The sequence below is a fragment of the Melitaea cinxia genome, chromosome 1 (assembly GCF_905220565.1).
Source record: "Melitaea cinxia chromosome 1, ilMelCinx1.1, whole genome shotgun sequence".
Taxonomy (NCBI): domain Eukaryota; kingdom Metazoa; phylum Arthropoda; class Insecta; order Lepidoptera; family Nymphalidae; genus Melitaea; species Melitaea cinxia.
This window is the reverse complement of record NC_059394.1, coordinates 12,072,812-12,087,089: the sequence shown is the minus strand read 5'-3', so window position 1 is coordinate 12,087,089 and position 14,278 is coordinate 12,072,812.

Genomic DNA, 14,278 nt, shown 5'->3' with positions numbered 1-14,278 from the left:
ATTCTTTTTTTTTTGGTGAAAAGAAGATATCCCTAGTTTAGTACTATGATAAGGAAACCAGGATCTGATGATGGGATTCCAGAAAAATCGAGGGAAACTCTTGAAAATCCGCAATTTCTTTTTATTGCATGTACCGATTTTAATAATTTTTAATTTAATCGTAATATATTTGTCATGTGGTCACATATAAATTTTATTGAAATCTGATAACTACTTTTTGAGTAATCTTTGATAACGCGTAGTTACTTGACTATTTTTTCGTCGATCTACGTTGTATTACTCGTCGATGTAATTGAAGTCGGTTTTTTTTTCGTTTGCGAGCAAACACAATTATGTTACCTCGTATTGAAATTAACTAGTCTGTCTGGCCTACCTACTACTTGCGACACCCATATATATATTATTAACTAGCTGACCCGGCGAACTTCGTATCGCCTAACACAAACTTTATCGTATGGTATTAAAGTTATTTATTTATTTATTTATTTTATAGGCAATCCGACAGCGTTATGTTACAATAGTATGTTACAATATAATGTACAAATATGGCCAAAATAGGATCACACTGATATATAAAAATATTAATCTTTATAAAATACATAACTAGACACTATATTTAAAAAAAATAACAGAAAGTAGTAAAAAGTAAACGGCTATGTTCCATCCCATCCACTGCAGTTAGAGGTGAGTGTAAGACATGAAAAGGTGAATGCGTGTTCGTGTAGGTGTGTGCATGTAAGACGAAGGTGTATTAGTGTGGGTTTGTGTGTAAATCTGTAGGTGCTGGTTTTGAATATTTTAGATGATACTACGAAAAATGCATCATTTTGATTTCTTTTTTAAGTGCCGTCTTCGTTCTTAGGTGAAACAGGTCTAAGTTTGGATACTGCGTGTTGTACGTATTGACAATACGGCAGAGGACCGAGTTACGTGCGTAATTAGTTTTTACTCGAGGTGTATGGAACAATGGTTTAATATGTCTAGAGCGTCTTGATGGTATTCGGAATTCAATCTGGGATAAAAGCTCACTGCAATCTATTCTCCCACTCACGATATCATGTAATAAGATAATATCGTACTGCTTACGACGTTGGGATAGGGATTCAATTTGGTAGTGTTTACATGATTCAACATAGGTGGGACAGGTTCTGTAACTTTTGAAATTTAAAAGTTTTATAAAATTTTTCTGGAGTGATTCAATCCTGTCGATGTGTACATTGTATACAGGGGCCCATATACTACAAGCGTATTCCAGTATAGTTCGAACGAAGCAGAAATATAAAATTTTGATACAACCTATATTTTTAAATGTGTTGCAAACTCGTGATATGAAACCTAGTTGACTATATGCTTTAGAAATTATTCTATCGATATGATTTACAAAAGTCATTTTGGAATCTAGTATCACCCCTAGGTCTCGAACAGAGTCGACTTTTACGATGGGGACATTGTTTATAGCATAAGTATATAAGTATATAAGTATATAAGTATAAGTTCAAATTGACTTTTAAGTATTATCACAAATCTTTTGTATGGGAGTAAACGTGTTGTTTTTAGACGTTTTCATGAAATTTAAATTTTTTTTTTTTTATAATTTTTCTCTCCGTAAGAACCATCTTCGTACTTCAAGGAATATTTAAAAAAAGAATTAGCGAAATCGGTCCAACCGTTCTCGAGTTTTGCGCTTAGCAACACATTCAGCGACTCATTTTTATATTATAGATTATTGTTAGTTAAAAGCAATTCAAACTTGACATCGCAACGAAATAATAATTTTTGTTGAATAAAAAAAATGCGATTTTTGAAAAATCATTATTATTCTGTACATATCTGTATTTCAATGTATTTATGTAAATATATGGTAAGTACCTTTGTTGTATGCAAATTAAAATCAGAATCAAAAATGTTTATATTCAAAGTGGCTTAAAACACATTCACAAGCGCAAGTCACCATTTCACACAGTTATTTTTTATTTTATTATTATTTAATTCGTACTGCTAAAGTTATAATCCTCAGAATTTAGATTATATTAAAAAGAACTGGTAAGGAATTAATTAGTAAGCCACTATTTTAAGTACCATTAATATATTAATCAATTATTCATAAAAAAAAAATATATTTTGTATTTTTTGGTAAACGTAAATAAATGTTCTTGCAGCTTTAAATTCATTTTATCAATTAAATTACGGAAAGCGGCTTCAATATTTCAAATATCCGGGACATTGAATTATAGCGTGCATACTGCGCTCCATAAATACAAAAACAATAAAAACGTCAGCTCATATTAGGCCATTTTATATTCATTCGGTACAGAAATTAATTAAAACATTTTCGACAAATACACATTACGTATAACTTACAATTGAAAAGCATATAAAAGTAAATTAGGTCCATTCATGGTTCTGAATATTAATATTCCTTTACCCATGAGAATCAAACCCTTATAATCTAACCCTTCAGCTTTATCCGGGTTTTCGTCCACCGTGTGATTGACGTCTCTGCGGATGATTATTCCACGCTCTTACGGTCATGGGCCGTTTCGGTGTAGCCCGAGATTATGTACAGTGACTTTAAGTCAGATTTAGTTTGCTTCGTATTAAAATAACAAAGGATTATAAAGAGTATTCGGATTACTTTTAATCCTCAATATTGTTTTGCGTTCCTCAATATTGTTTTGCGTATTTTAGGAAATCACAGTTCGGATTGCTTTTTAAAGTTACTGCTAGTACTAGCAAAAAGCGCAGCTTTACAAGAGCTCACGCTAATCTAGTAATAATTATAAGCATTTTTTAGGAATTCTAAATTAATAAACTATTATTATTATAGGTTAATAATCAGCAAGGGCATGAAGCGGAAATCGCGCTGCCCCGCGTCATGGACATGCACCTCAACAGGAGGAGCGCAACAAGCGCATCACAGCCAAGGTCCCCAGTGCACACTAATCTAGCTTTATCAAATATTGTCACCCGTGGAACGGTATCCGAGAGGGGGGGGGGAGCATTGATGTGGTGTGTCCACATATATAGACTTCTTATATGGAAATAATAATGAAACCTCATTTCTTGTTTTTATTTTGTTTATAAAAATATTTTTTGATCGCTTCAGCCTGTAATATCCCACTACTGGGTATAGGCCTCTTTCCCCATGTAGGAGAAGGATCAGAGCTTAATCCACCAAGCTGCTCCAATGCGGGTTGGCGGATATATTCCCTACTATGAGTAACGATCGCTATCAGGTGTACATGATAACAACCGGACCGACGGGTTAACGTGCTCTCCGTGGTACGGTGGTGAGACCCACAAGGACTGCGCAAACACCCAGACCACGGCAATTATCTGTATGGCCAATACAAATGTTTGTCATGTGTAGGGATCGAACCCGCAACCGCCAGCGCAACAGGCATAATCCATAGCTGTGACCGTTGCGCCAACGCGGCGTCATTTTTTGATAGAGGTCAAGAATTTGTATTTTGAATTCTTCTTTATAATTTATGTTTTACAATTTATCAATTCTATCGTATCCGTCAAAATCGGTCCCGCCGTTTCAGAGATTAGCCGGTACAAACAGACAGATAGACACTCCAATTTTATTTATTTGTATAGGTTAATTTTATTATATATTTTATATAAAACCAATTTTTTAATTATTTAAAAATACGTGTAAAGTACATGACCATATAAAGTGTTATGAACAAAATTAAAACTTAACCAATCAAATGCAAAACAATACAGCTGCCTGAGCGCGTACTGCACAAAGGCAAAACAAGACGATCAATCAAAATTAGTAAAACAATATAATTAAAAAAAATAACAATATTTTCAATAACAAACATAATTATCAATGAGACGGTTGAAGTTGGTGGAGTTTTAACAATTTGTTAAGTCGGGTTTTAATTTAGTTAATATCGGTCGCAAATCACTACGTTCGGTGATGTCCAGTCTATTTCTTTTCTTAGACAGTAAATTAGCTACTGCACTGTATCCACTCTCAGCCACACGTGGTGAAGAAAACACAATTAAAATTCTCTACTATTTTCCACAATACAAGTTTCTGAATTTTACTTTTGATTATTCATTACTCATTAGTTCTATTAGTTTTTCTTCTAAATTAGAAGATTCTACTATGTTTCAATTTGCAAAAGGATCAAAAACCTAGCTATCCTGATACATCCTGGAATCGCTCTGTAAAATCAGCACGAAGAGTGTCCAGGTGTTTTGTAGTAAGTAACATAAATTTTCCTGTTTTACCGATAACGCTAATAATGTCGGTAAATGTACACACATAGATTTCATTCAATAGAAAAAGTTTTTCTACAAAAGCAACTATGACGTCCTTTTGTTTTTATTAAATTCGATTCATCACATTGCAATCGTAAATAAATAATAATACACAAAAGCAAATAATAACTCTTGACAAATTTTGTCTTTTTTATAAATCGGACGTAAGCCATGAGTAGTGCTTCGTTAATTGGTGAAGTTGATTCATTGGGTTGAATGGAAAATTTGGAAGTCTTTAAGTAATCACATAACAATAGCTCAACGTCTAGCCATTTCATCGATTCTTTTTTACACAGTACATTCAAAGGTTTTTTTTGATATCTATGTCCCGCGGTAACATCGTTTTCTCACCACTATGGGTAGACTGGTAAAGATCTTTTACAGAGATAAGTTCACCCTTGCCAACATTTTTTATAAACACGATGTATAATTATGACTTTAAAGTGCAATATAGAAAATAAAATAAAAAATATTACAAATAAAGAATGGTGTACATAAACGGTCTTATCTATTAATATATCACGAACTTATTAAAATTAATATAAAATATATGAATCAAAAAATCTGAATCTTATGAAACAAAATATTCACATAAGATAACCTGTTCTTATTACGTGGGGACGAGGGCGCAAGTCGCTGTCGCCTTGCCGCATAATGTGTTACAATATGTTTCGAGGTAACAACCTGAGCTTATGAGGCTCTTGCGGTACCACAGATAAGGCACGAAAGAGGCTTTGTTGAGGTGGTTATATAATGTAATAAGGCGGTCACGCTAACGCAGAGATGCTCGTCCGTTTCACACCTTTAAAAACAATCTCGGCGCTAACTAATTCTTCTTATCTCCAGGAGACCATTACTTCCTTGTTTATTTTTAATGTTATAAGTTGATGTTATAGAAAATGATGATAAATGTTTCAGTATAATTTATTTATTCACTTATTAAAATCATCACATCATTAATAATAAAAACTAATTTTTGGGGAAGACACTGTGGCCTGTAACACAGCTTTTTTAAGCTAGCACGGGTCGCAGGGCTTCTTGATATTGTAAACTACATAATTTAATTTAATTGATCTGAAAGATCGCCGACCCAACGGCGCCGTTTGTGGATTATTTTCATAGAAGTAATCTAGTTGTTTATTAGAACTGCTCGTTTAATTTTATGTAAGTATATATTTGTAGAAAACAACCAATAGAATATTAGTTTTCTCGAAATATTATTTTTATTATCTAGTTTATCATCTCTGAAACCTTAACCTTAGTTTGACAAAGTTATGTAACATACAGAGTTACGAGTATTTTGAAAAAAATGTTTCAAATTAATTAACTTCATTGTATTGTACAAATGTATGAAAAACAACAAAAGTCTAAACAAAAGACGAGCTTAAATCTGTACAGCCATTTGATGAAAACAGGTTGATGTACAAAGAAATATGTAACATATACAAAATAAGCAGTTTTATACACAACTAAATTCATAGATATTGTATATAAATACACAATCATATCATTATATCAGCCTATCGCAGTCCACTACTGGACATAGGCCTCCACAAGTTCGAGCCAAAAATGGCGTGAACTCATGTGCTTTGCCCATAGTCACGCGCTGGGCAGGCGGGTTCGTAACCACAGGGCTGGCTTTGTCGCACCGAAGACGCTGCTGCCCGTCTTCGGCCTGTTGAAATATCAAAGCCAGTAGTTGGATGATTATGCCGCCATCGGTCGGCTTTTTAAGTTCCAAGGTGGTAGTGGAATTGTGTTGTTGTCTTAGTCGCCTCTTACGACACTCACGGGAAGAGAGGGGGTGGCTATATTCTTTAATGCTGTAACCACACAGCATTTTATTAAAATCAGCGTATATCAATTGTTTGAATAAAGCAAATGATGGTATTAACGAATTTCAGTTTTTCGTTGATAAATTTTGAAAGCAAAGTTATTTGAAGTCTGTTCGAGATGATATTGCAATTCATTATGCTTGCAGAGTTGAGAGTACGAGGCGGTGCTCCAGTAAGAGGCAAGTTTTAATAATGTAGGGCGGTTGGCAAGGCTGTTTCCTTCCATTCATCTCTCCCCTTTCCGGTTAGCGCAATTAAAACGGCGGCTTGTTCCGGCACTTAAAAAACTTCTAAAGTATAGGCACAGACAATTTGAACAGTATATTTTTTACACCGCGATAAAAACTTGGGCGGGTTTTTATTTAATAAATTTTATCATCAAACTTTATTTTAACGACGATTTTTATAGAAAGTAAATAAAGTTTTACTAAATCTATGAACTCTGTGTCAAACTGTAATAGAACCATACTTTACCTGTATTATTTTACTTTTTTGAGATAAGTAATAATATCTATTGAAATAACAACACGTAAATCATGTTTTAACACTTGTTTTAAAAATATTTTAAACATTTTCGTAGATGTTTAGTAAAAATATGTTTGTTTCATTTAATATTTATAAGTCTCTCTTGAGAATGAATGAGTCGTGAAGCAATATCAAAGCAAATAAAATAGTTCTCTGTAAGGTACTTTGAGAAAAAATATCAAAGTATTCGCAGATATTTCTAATATTCTCTTCTGTAAATTTAATTTACTTATTTTTATACAAAAGTAAAAGACGAATGAGGATTTTGAAAATGTTAATATTGTTATGAAAATGTTATCAACTAATTATTATAACCAAATTCATAGCTAACATAATACGCTGATTTTCTCTTGGAGTTTTGGTTACATAAGTAAGTCTAGTCAACCATATATAATTGTGTTTTGCATACAACTAAGTTTTAAGAGAGGGAAAAACCCTAGATTGTCGGAATATTAACATCTAAGGTGGAGTATGGTTTCAATAAATTATACATATCATAAATTAAGCACCTGTGCTTTAACTGTTAATGTTTATCACTTCTCATGTCTGATCCAGAATGCCCTAGTTGACTAGTCCCGGGTGTTGTTATTTGATTCTGATCTTATTTTATTAGTACTTTTTAAAGGATTTTTTTCTTTTATTATATAAATATTAAATGGTATAAAGATTAATAGAATAAACTTATAAATGCTACTAATTATTTTAACGGTACCTTATATTTATACGGTGTTTATCGTAGGTAACTCTACATTGCAGTGGTAATTGAAAACGACTAAATAGCCGATTTGTATTTTTCGTTGGTGAACATAATGAATTCATCGTTTTGTTAGGAAAAACGGCACACATCACGCAATACGTCGGTCGCCTTCGATCAGAATAGTGAAACGTCTGAATCATTCGCGTGTGGTTGACGCTATTCACGACTGCGCTGAAGTTCGCTACGCGTGATTAATGGTCTTGCGTTCCCTCGACATTGTGTTTTTGTGATGCAAATAACTCGAGCCGTCGGAACAAGGAAAATTGAGTGGGAGGACCGAGCACTACCGCAGTTTCAATTGCTTCGCCGCTGAATACTGATGAACCATTTCGGTTGGTATTATCTCTGTTTCCGTAAAGGCGAGAAGCGTTTGATACTGGTAATACGAGTTAAAGCCTTGTTTAACCGCTCTAACGATCTTTGATTGCAATTTGAGAGGGAATTGTATATTCGAATAATTTTCTGATTTCTATTTGAATATGATTGAAATGTGATTTTGAAGAAGTTCGTGAAACGCCTAAACTAAAGTTTATTAATAAAATTACTTCAAAGTATGTAAATTATAATGTTGTATTTAATCATATTGTATGGTTTGGATTAATTAAATTCCTAGAAACTACAAATATCTTTATGATAAGGCTACAGCAGAGATCCAGAGAACATTGCATTGAAAGCATTCCTTTGTTTTAATATTCCTTTCTTAAAGCTATTTCGTTTAAAAGCATAGTTAATAATATTTATTCATCTTGGCATCTACGTAAACTGAAAGTGAATGAAAAGATTCTTTGTAATTTACTAAAATATAATCTCTCGTGGATTAAAGTAATAGAAAATTTAGTTTTATAATAAAAACGAGTATGGGAATATTTAGTAAAGTTTCAACAAAATATTTCAATACAGACATTCTTGGCGGTGTTTATTTTAAATACGAATTCCTTATCTCCCTAAAAGGCGTTCGTAAGAAAAACCTTTCGTAACTAATTAAGAAGTTTAGAAAACACCCCTCATTGGCATACTTTAAGCTTGTAATACGCAGTTAATCTCAGCACAAAAAGTTGGCGCTTTCTGATGATATAATTCACTGTGCTCGCCCCGCGCAGGCTATAAGGGTGAATTCAAGCCATTTTATTGACACGTATTGACAAGTATAAATTTAGTGTACATATACAAAATTATTTTTATTATCTACCTATATCTATACAAATCTAACTAAGCCATTAAATTTGAATAAAATTTAGCAGTAATATTTAGGAATAAAATAAAAATCACATCATAAGTTCTCCAAGAGCTTTGATTTTATTCGATTTTGTATTAAAATATATCCAATAAATTATGTCAGAAGTTTAAATAGACACCAAAATTGTCCTAAATATTTAAAAAATGCGCAGAAAAAATTAATTTATAGCGAAACGGTTGGATGGTACGCTTTGTCGCCGACACTATCTAAATGGTTCTATGTAGATGAATGTACTATAGTAAAAAATGTTGACATTTATTAGGCTTTCTATAATAGTCCATGTCTATTTATATTTGTATCCTATTAATGTATCAAAAACATATTAAAAAAAATGAGCCCAAGTACTCTACAATCATGTTTTTATTAATGAATATTTATTATAATGGTAAATTTCTAAACAATGCCACCCACTCCATGTTTTAATGATATACATATATTATACGGTTTTCGCAAAATAGACTACAATTATATGTATATATTATTAGATTTTGGATTCTGATCTGGCTTAAATAAATAAATACATAAATAGAAGCTGCGAGTAGTTCTTTAGAAATTAAGTTACAAAGTTTTTTTTCTCATATTTGTATAATTATTTTACGTAATTATGCATATATAAGTCCATATTTGCCATTTAAAGCAATTTCAGTATACGAACCTCTTATTTACTCTGGAATACTAATACTACACACAAAAAATATTTGTATTAGCCATATAGATGTTTGTCGAACACACACACAAGAAAAAGATGTTCAATTTTTATCGTATCAGCGGCTTTTTTAGAAGCCCCGAAGGTGTTGAAGCTTCAGTCAGAAATCAATACGCCCAATAAAAAGTTATGATGTAATAAAAATGCATTCGAATTGAGAGCCTTCTCCGTTTTTGATGTTACTTAAAACTATATAAGAACTAAAAGCTTAGAAAACAAAAATTTAACAATAGTATGTAAGTTTGTGTTATTGTTTTTAAGATGAACTCAAACATTTAAGAAAGGCGTTGCCTTTATCTAAGTATAGCTAGCTATGTGGATGGAAGTGACACAAGTCAAAAACAAAATATATATATAATTATAAGAAAATATTTTTTTTATTATTATATACGTAAAAAAATATACACACATTGTGAAAATTGTATATAAGAAGTAATATTATTAGCAATGCAAGATGGAGCGTAAACATATTTAAACTCGACTCAAGTTTTTAAGTCGACTTTGATTTGTTAAAATAATTTTAATATATATACATATAAATATTGTAGTTGTAACGGGGGGTAGTGTGCAGTGGGAAAGATCCTGCTCATAATCCGAAGCATAGGGTCGTCAACGCGCTTGCGATGTTTTTAGTATTGGTGGGCCCCGTACGCTTATGTGCCTAGTAGTCTATAAAAAAAAACTGTAGATCGTAAAATGGATAAAATGGCGTTATTTTGTTCGTTTTTTTTTAAAGTGTCATCACAATCTCATTCTGAATTTTTCGGCTACGACTTAAAAAGTCTTAGCATTTTGTAGTGTGTGTTGTGACAAAGGGATGTTAGAAAAGTCCATTTCAATTATCTATAATCTATAATATATATAAACGCGAAAGGTCACTCATCACGAAATCTCCAAAACTATAACACCTGAAAACTTGAAATTTGGCAGATAGGCTCCTTATAAGACGTAGGCATCCGCTAAGAACGGATTTTATGAAATTCGACCCCTAAGGGGGTAAAACGGGGGTTGGATGTTTGTATGAAAGTCCTATGTTTTAGAAGAAAGAGACTTGAAATTTAAAATTATGCTCTATAGATGGTGAGAAGGTGCCCAAATAATGTATTTTTAGAAATCAACTCCCTTTTGGAGTTAAAACGGGGTTAACTCACTCATCACGAAACCTCCGAAACTATAACAGCTACAAACTTGAAATTTGGCAGGTAGTTTCCTTACACGACGTAGACATTCACTAAGAACTGATTTTACGAAAATCGACCCCTAAGGGCATAAAACGGGGGTCGGAAATTTGTATGAAAGTCTTATGTTTTTGAAGTAAGAGACTTGAAATTTAAAATGTATGGTCTATAGATGGTGAGAAGATGTCCAAATAATGTGTCTTTAGAAACGAACTCCCTTTTGGGGTTAAAACGGGGGATGGTAGGTTGACTCACTCATCACGAATCTGAAATTTGGCAAGTAGGTTTTGTATAGGACGTAAAAGACAAAACGGGGGTCGGAAGTTTGTATGAAAGGCCTATGTTTTTAAAGTAAGAGACAAAATTTAAAATGTATGCTCTATACTCGTAGATGGTGAAAAGGAGTCCAAATAATGCATCGTAATCTATATATATAAAAGAGAAAGGTCACTGACTCACTCATCACGAGAACTCAAAAACCGCTCGATGGTCCATCCATCCAGGATGGACAAAGATGAAATTTAGCAGGGAGGTAGATTATAGTTAGTAAACGTCCGCTAAGAACGGATTTTTTGATATTCCACTGCTAAGGGCGTTTGACAGCAGTTGGATGGTTATCCCGCCACCGGTCGGCTTTTTAAGTTCCAAGGTGGTAGTGGAACTATGTTATCTCTTAGTCGCCTCTTACGACACCCACGGGAAGATAGGGGGCGGCTATATATTTTATTGCCGTAACAACACAGATATTTTGTCCAAATGAAAGTCCAGTAATAAAATAAAAAATAAATAAAACAACTACCGCAGATTAGCTGGAAGAGACTTCTTCTAGAGTTATCTCTACCTGCTTTCTACATATAAATTATATAATGTGTATAACGTCTGACTGAGCGCAGTAGTCAGTGGTCGTCGTCCGGGCTACATCTGACGCCCGTTAGCAATAGTTTTCATTAATTAGTTTTGATTCATTGCATATTGGAAAATTACTAAAATCGGAAACATCGACATTTTTTTTACTGTCCGCTTAACTTAAACACGCCAATACGCCAACACGCCAACACGCCAACACTCCAACATACCAACACGTCAACACGCTAATGCGCCAACACGCCAATACGCCAATGCGCCAACACGCCAATGTGCCAATACGCCAACACGCCAATGCGCCAATACGCCAACACGTCAAAACGCCAACACGCCAACACGCCAATGCGCCAACACGCCAATACGCCAACACTCCAACACGCCAATACGCCAACACGCCAATACGCCAACACGCCAACACGCCAACACACCAATACGCCAACACGCCAACACGCCAATACGCCAACACGCCAATGCGCCACCGTGCTAACGCGCCAATGCGCCAACACGACAGGACGCCAACAAAAATAACAAACCTGTTTAATAACGAACCGTTATTTATGATATTATATCTGTCCCGGTCCGGAAGAAGCCACTTCGCCATCTAAGGACATCGTGGCAAGTTTGCCGGGAAAACTTTTTGACTCACTGATTAAAACGCGGGCGAAGCCGCGGGCACAGCTAGTAATATTATAATTTTGATGTTGTTGGGTTGGGAGACACAGAGAAGTTAACAGCAACTATTACCTGTATTTCTGTACCAATCTTCTTTTACACAAGATGATCTGATATCAGCCGGGATCAATTACAGGACAGGTTTGGTTTAAAAATATACAGCAAACATTTATTTAACTTCAAAAAGTTAAAAAATATTAATACATTTATGTAACTTTGTGAAAATATACATATATGCCATAAGTTTTTTTATTATGTGTTTTTTAATATTCATATTTAATATGATTATAAATTAAATTTACTTTAATAAAGCCACAAAAAGAATCTTTCATTATGCACATAATGAGACGAAAATAATTACACACTCGTGAGGAAAAGAAAGATAACGATTAAACAGCTTCATCAATGTAACATATAACCTTTCATTAAAACCGGATTTTTGCTTATAGTCCTATCAGTAACCTGAGTTATAAAAAGGGTCTCATCCCTACTAATACCCTTGTCATGTCTGGGTAAAATTAGTTCAACTCGTGCAGCTGCGTCTTGTTACCCGTTGTTTGTCCAAAATTTAAACTGATTGTATAACATCATTATATATGCCGTTTTGTACTTCAACAACTGTGTGAACAATGTTTACTCCATAAACGTGTTTGTACTGCAATGACTGAAAGCTAACAATAACGTGATTTGATTACCTTGATTACACAATAATGGCTTACATACGACTGATTACACTGAGAGTAAATGTAAATAGAGTCTAATAAATTCATAGTTTGACACCTCATTACATACCTGCGTGGTTTGCATATTTCAAAAGCTGAGTTCACAAATTTTTATGAAATCGGCAGCAATAAATGATGCGTTATTTTCGTTATTAACATAAAACACAGATGTTAAAGGAAGCTTTGGAACAAAAAGGCGCCTCGCTTTGAGTACGAAATAATTGGTGAAACAGATGCTACAAAAAAGAATCAATATGTGAAAATATCTATCCATTAGTTATAAGTGTAGCTACAAAGTATTTTTTGGACCATAATTATTTTTAGTATATTTATGTTAAAAATATGTTAACACTACTTACTGTATGTATAACGTTTTGAATTTAATTTTGCATCGGTTTTAAATTAATGAAAGTAAATGATAAATTAAGTAGAATAAGGGTATGCTGATAAATTTTTAAAAGCTTTTAAAACCTTTTACGAAGATTTCTTAATACCTTTTCTATCAACACGTATCACACAAAACGCTGGCATTTTGTTTTTCCTGCGAAAGTCACCAATTGTGTACCCGCAAAATCGCTTTATCTCGTTTATTATGTGCCATACGGGCTTCGTAATGGCTTTTACCTTCAAAGCTAGTGTTGAATATCATAGATAAGCATATTCCACAGAAAATTTAAGAGACTGATATATTATTAGCGAAGGTCGAATAAAATTTAATTATTATTATGTTGCTACTTTAAATAAAATACATTAACGGGAATTATGTTCTTAGGTTTTATTGCAAATCAAATATTTTATATTCGCTGATATTAGTCTTGTTACCATATTATATCTTATCTTTGCATGTTTATGTTAATAATTTGAAAACTGGGAGTCTTCTTAAGAAGAAGAAGAAACAATAATTATATTTCAAGTACCTAATTACATAGAATAAAACAAAGTCGCTTCCCGCTATCTGTATGCTTAGATCTTTAAAACTACGCAACGGATTTTGATGCGGTTTTCTTTACTAAATAGAGTGATTCCAGAAGAAGGTTTACAAGTATAATACATGCATAATTTATTAGAAAAACTCGTTTTATACTATGTAAGAATAAATAAATACGCAAAGATAATGGTGCTGGTAGCTGAAATGCAGGCTACAAATAGTTCGGCAAAAGATGCTAATCTCCCTACTTTTGATATTGTTGCCACATTAAAATGGCAATTACAATGATAATGTGGCAACAATATCAAAAGTAGTGAGATTAGTACAAAGTTTTTTAAAATAAAGATATTATTGATAAGGAATACATAAATAAATATTTATATTATATTGAAGTAGACACGAAGGACGTCGCTTAAGATCGACATATCAATTCCATAATACTTTCATATTATATGAATTTACTGGGGTAATGATATTAGGAAGATTGTTACATCAGCAGAATTAGAAAATATTTATCTTAACAAAAGCTACTGGAGCACATAGACAAAAAGGTCTTTGTGACTTTCCGAGATTTGT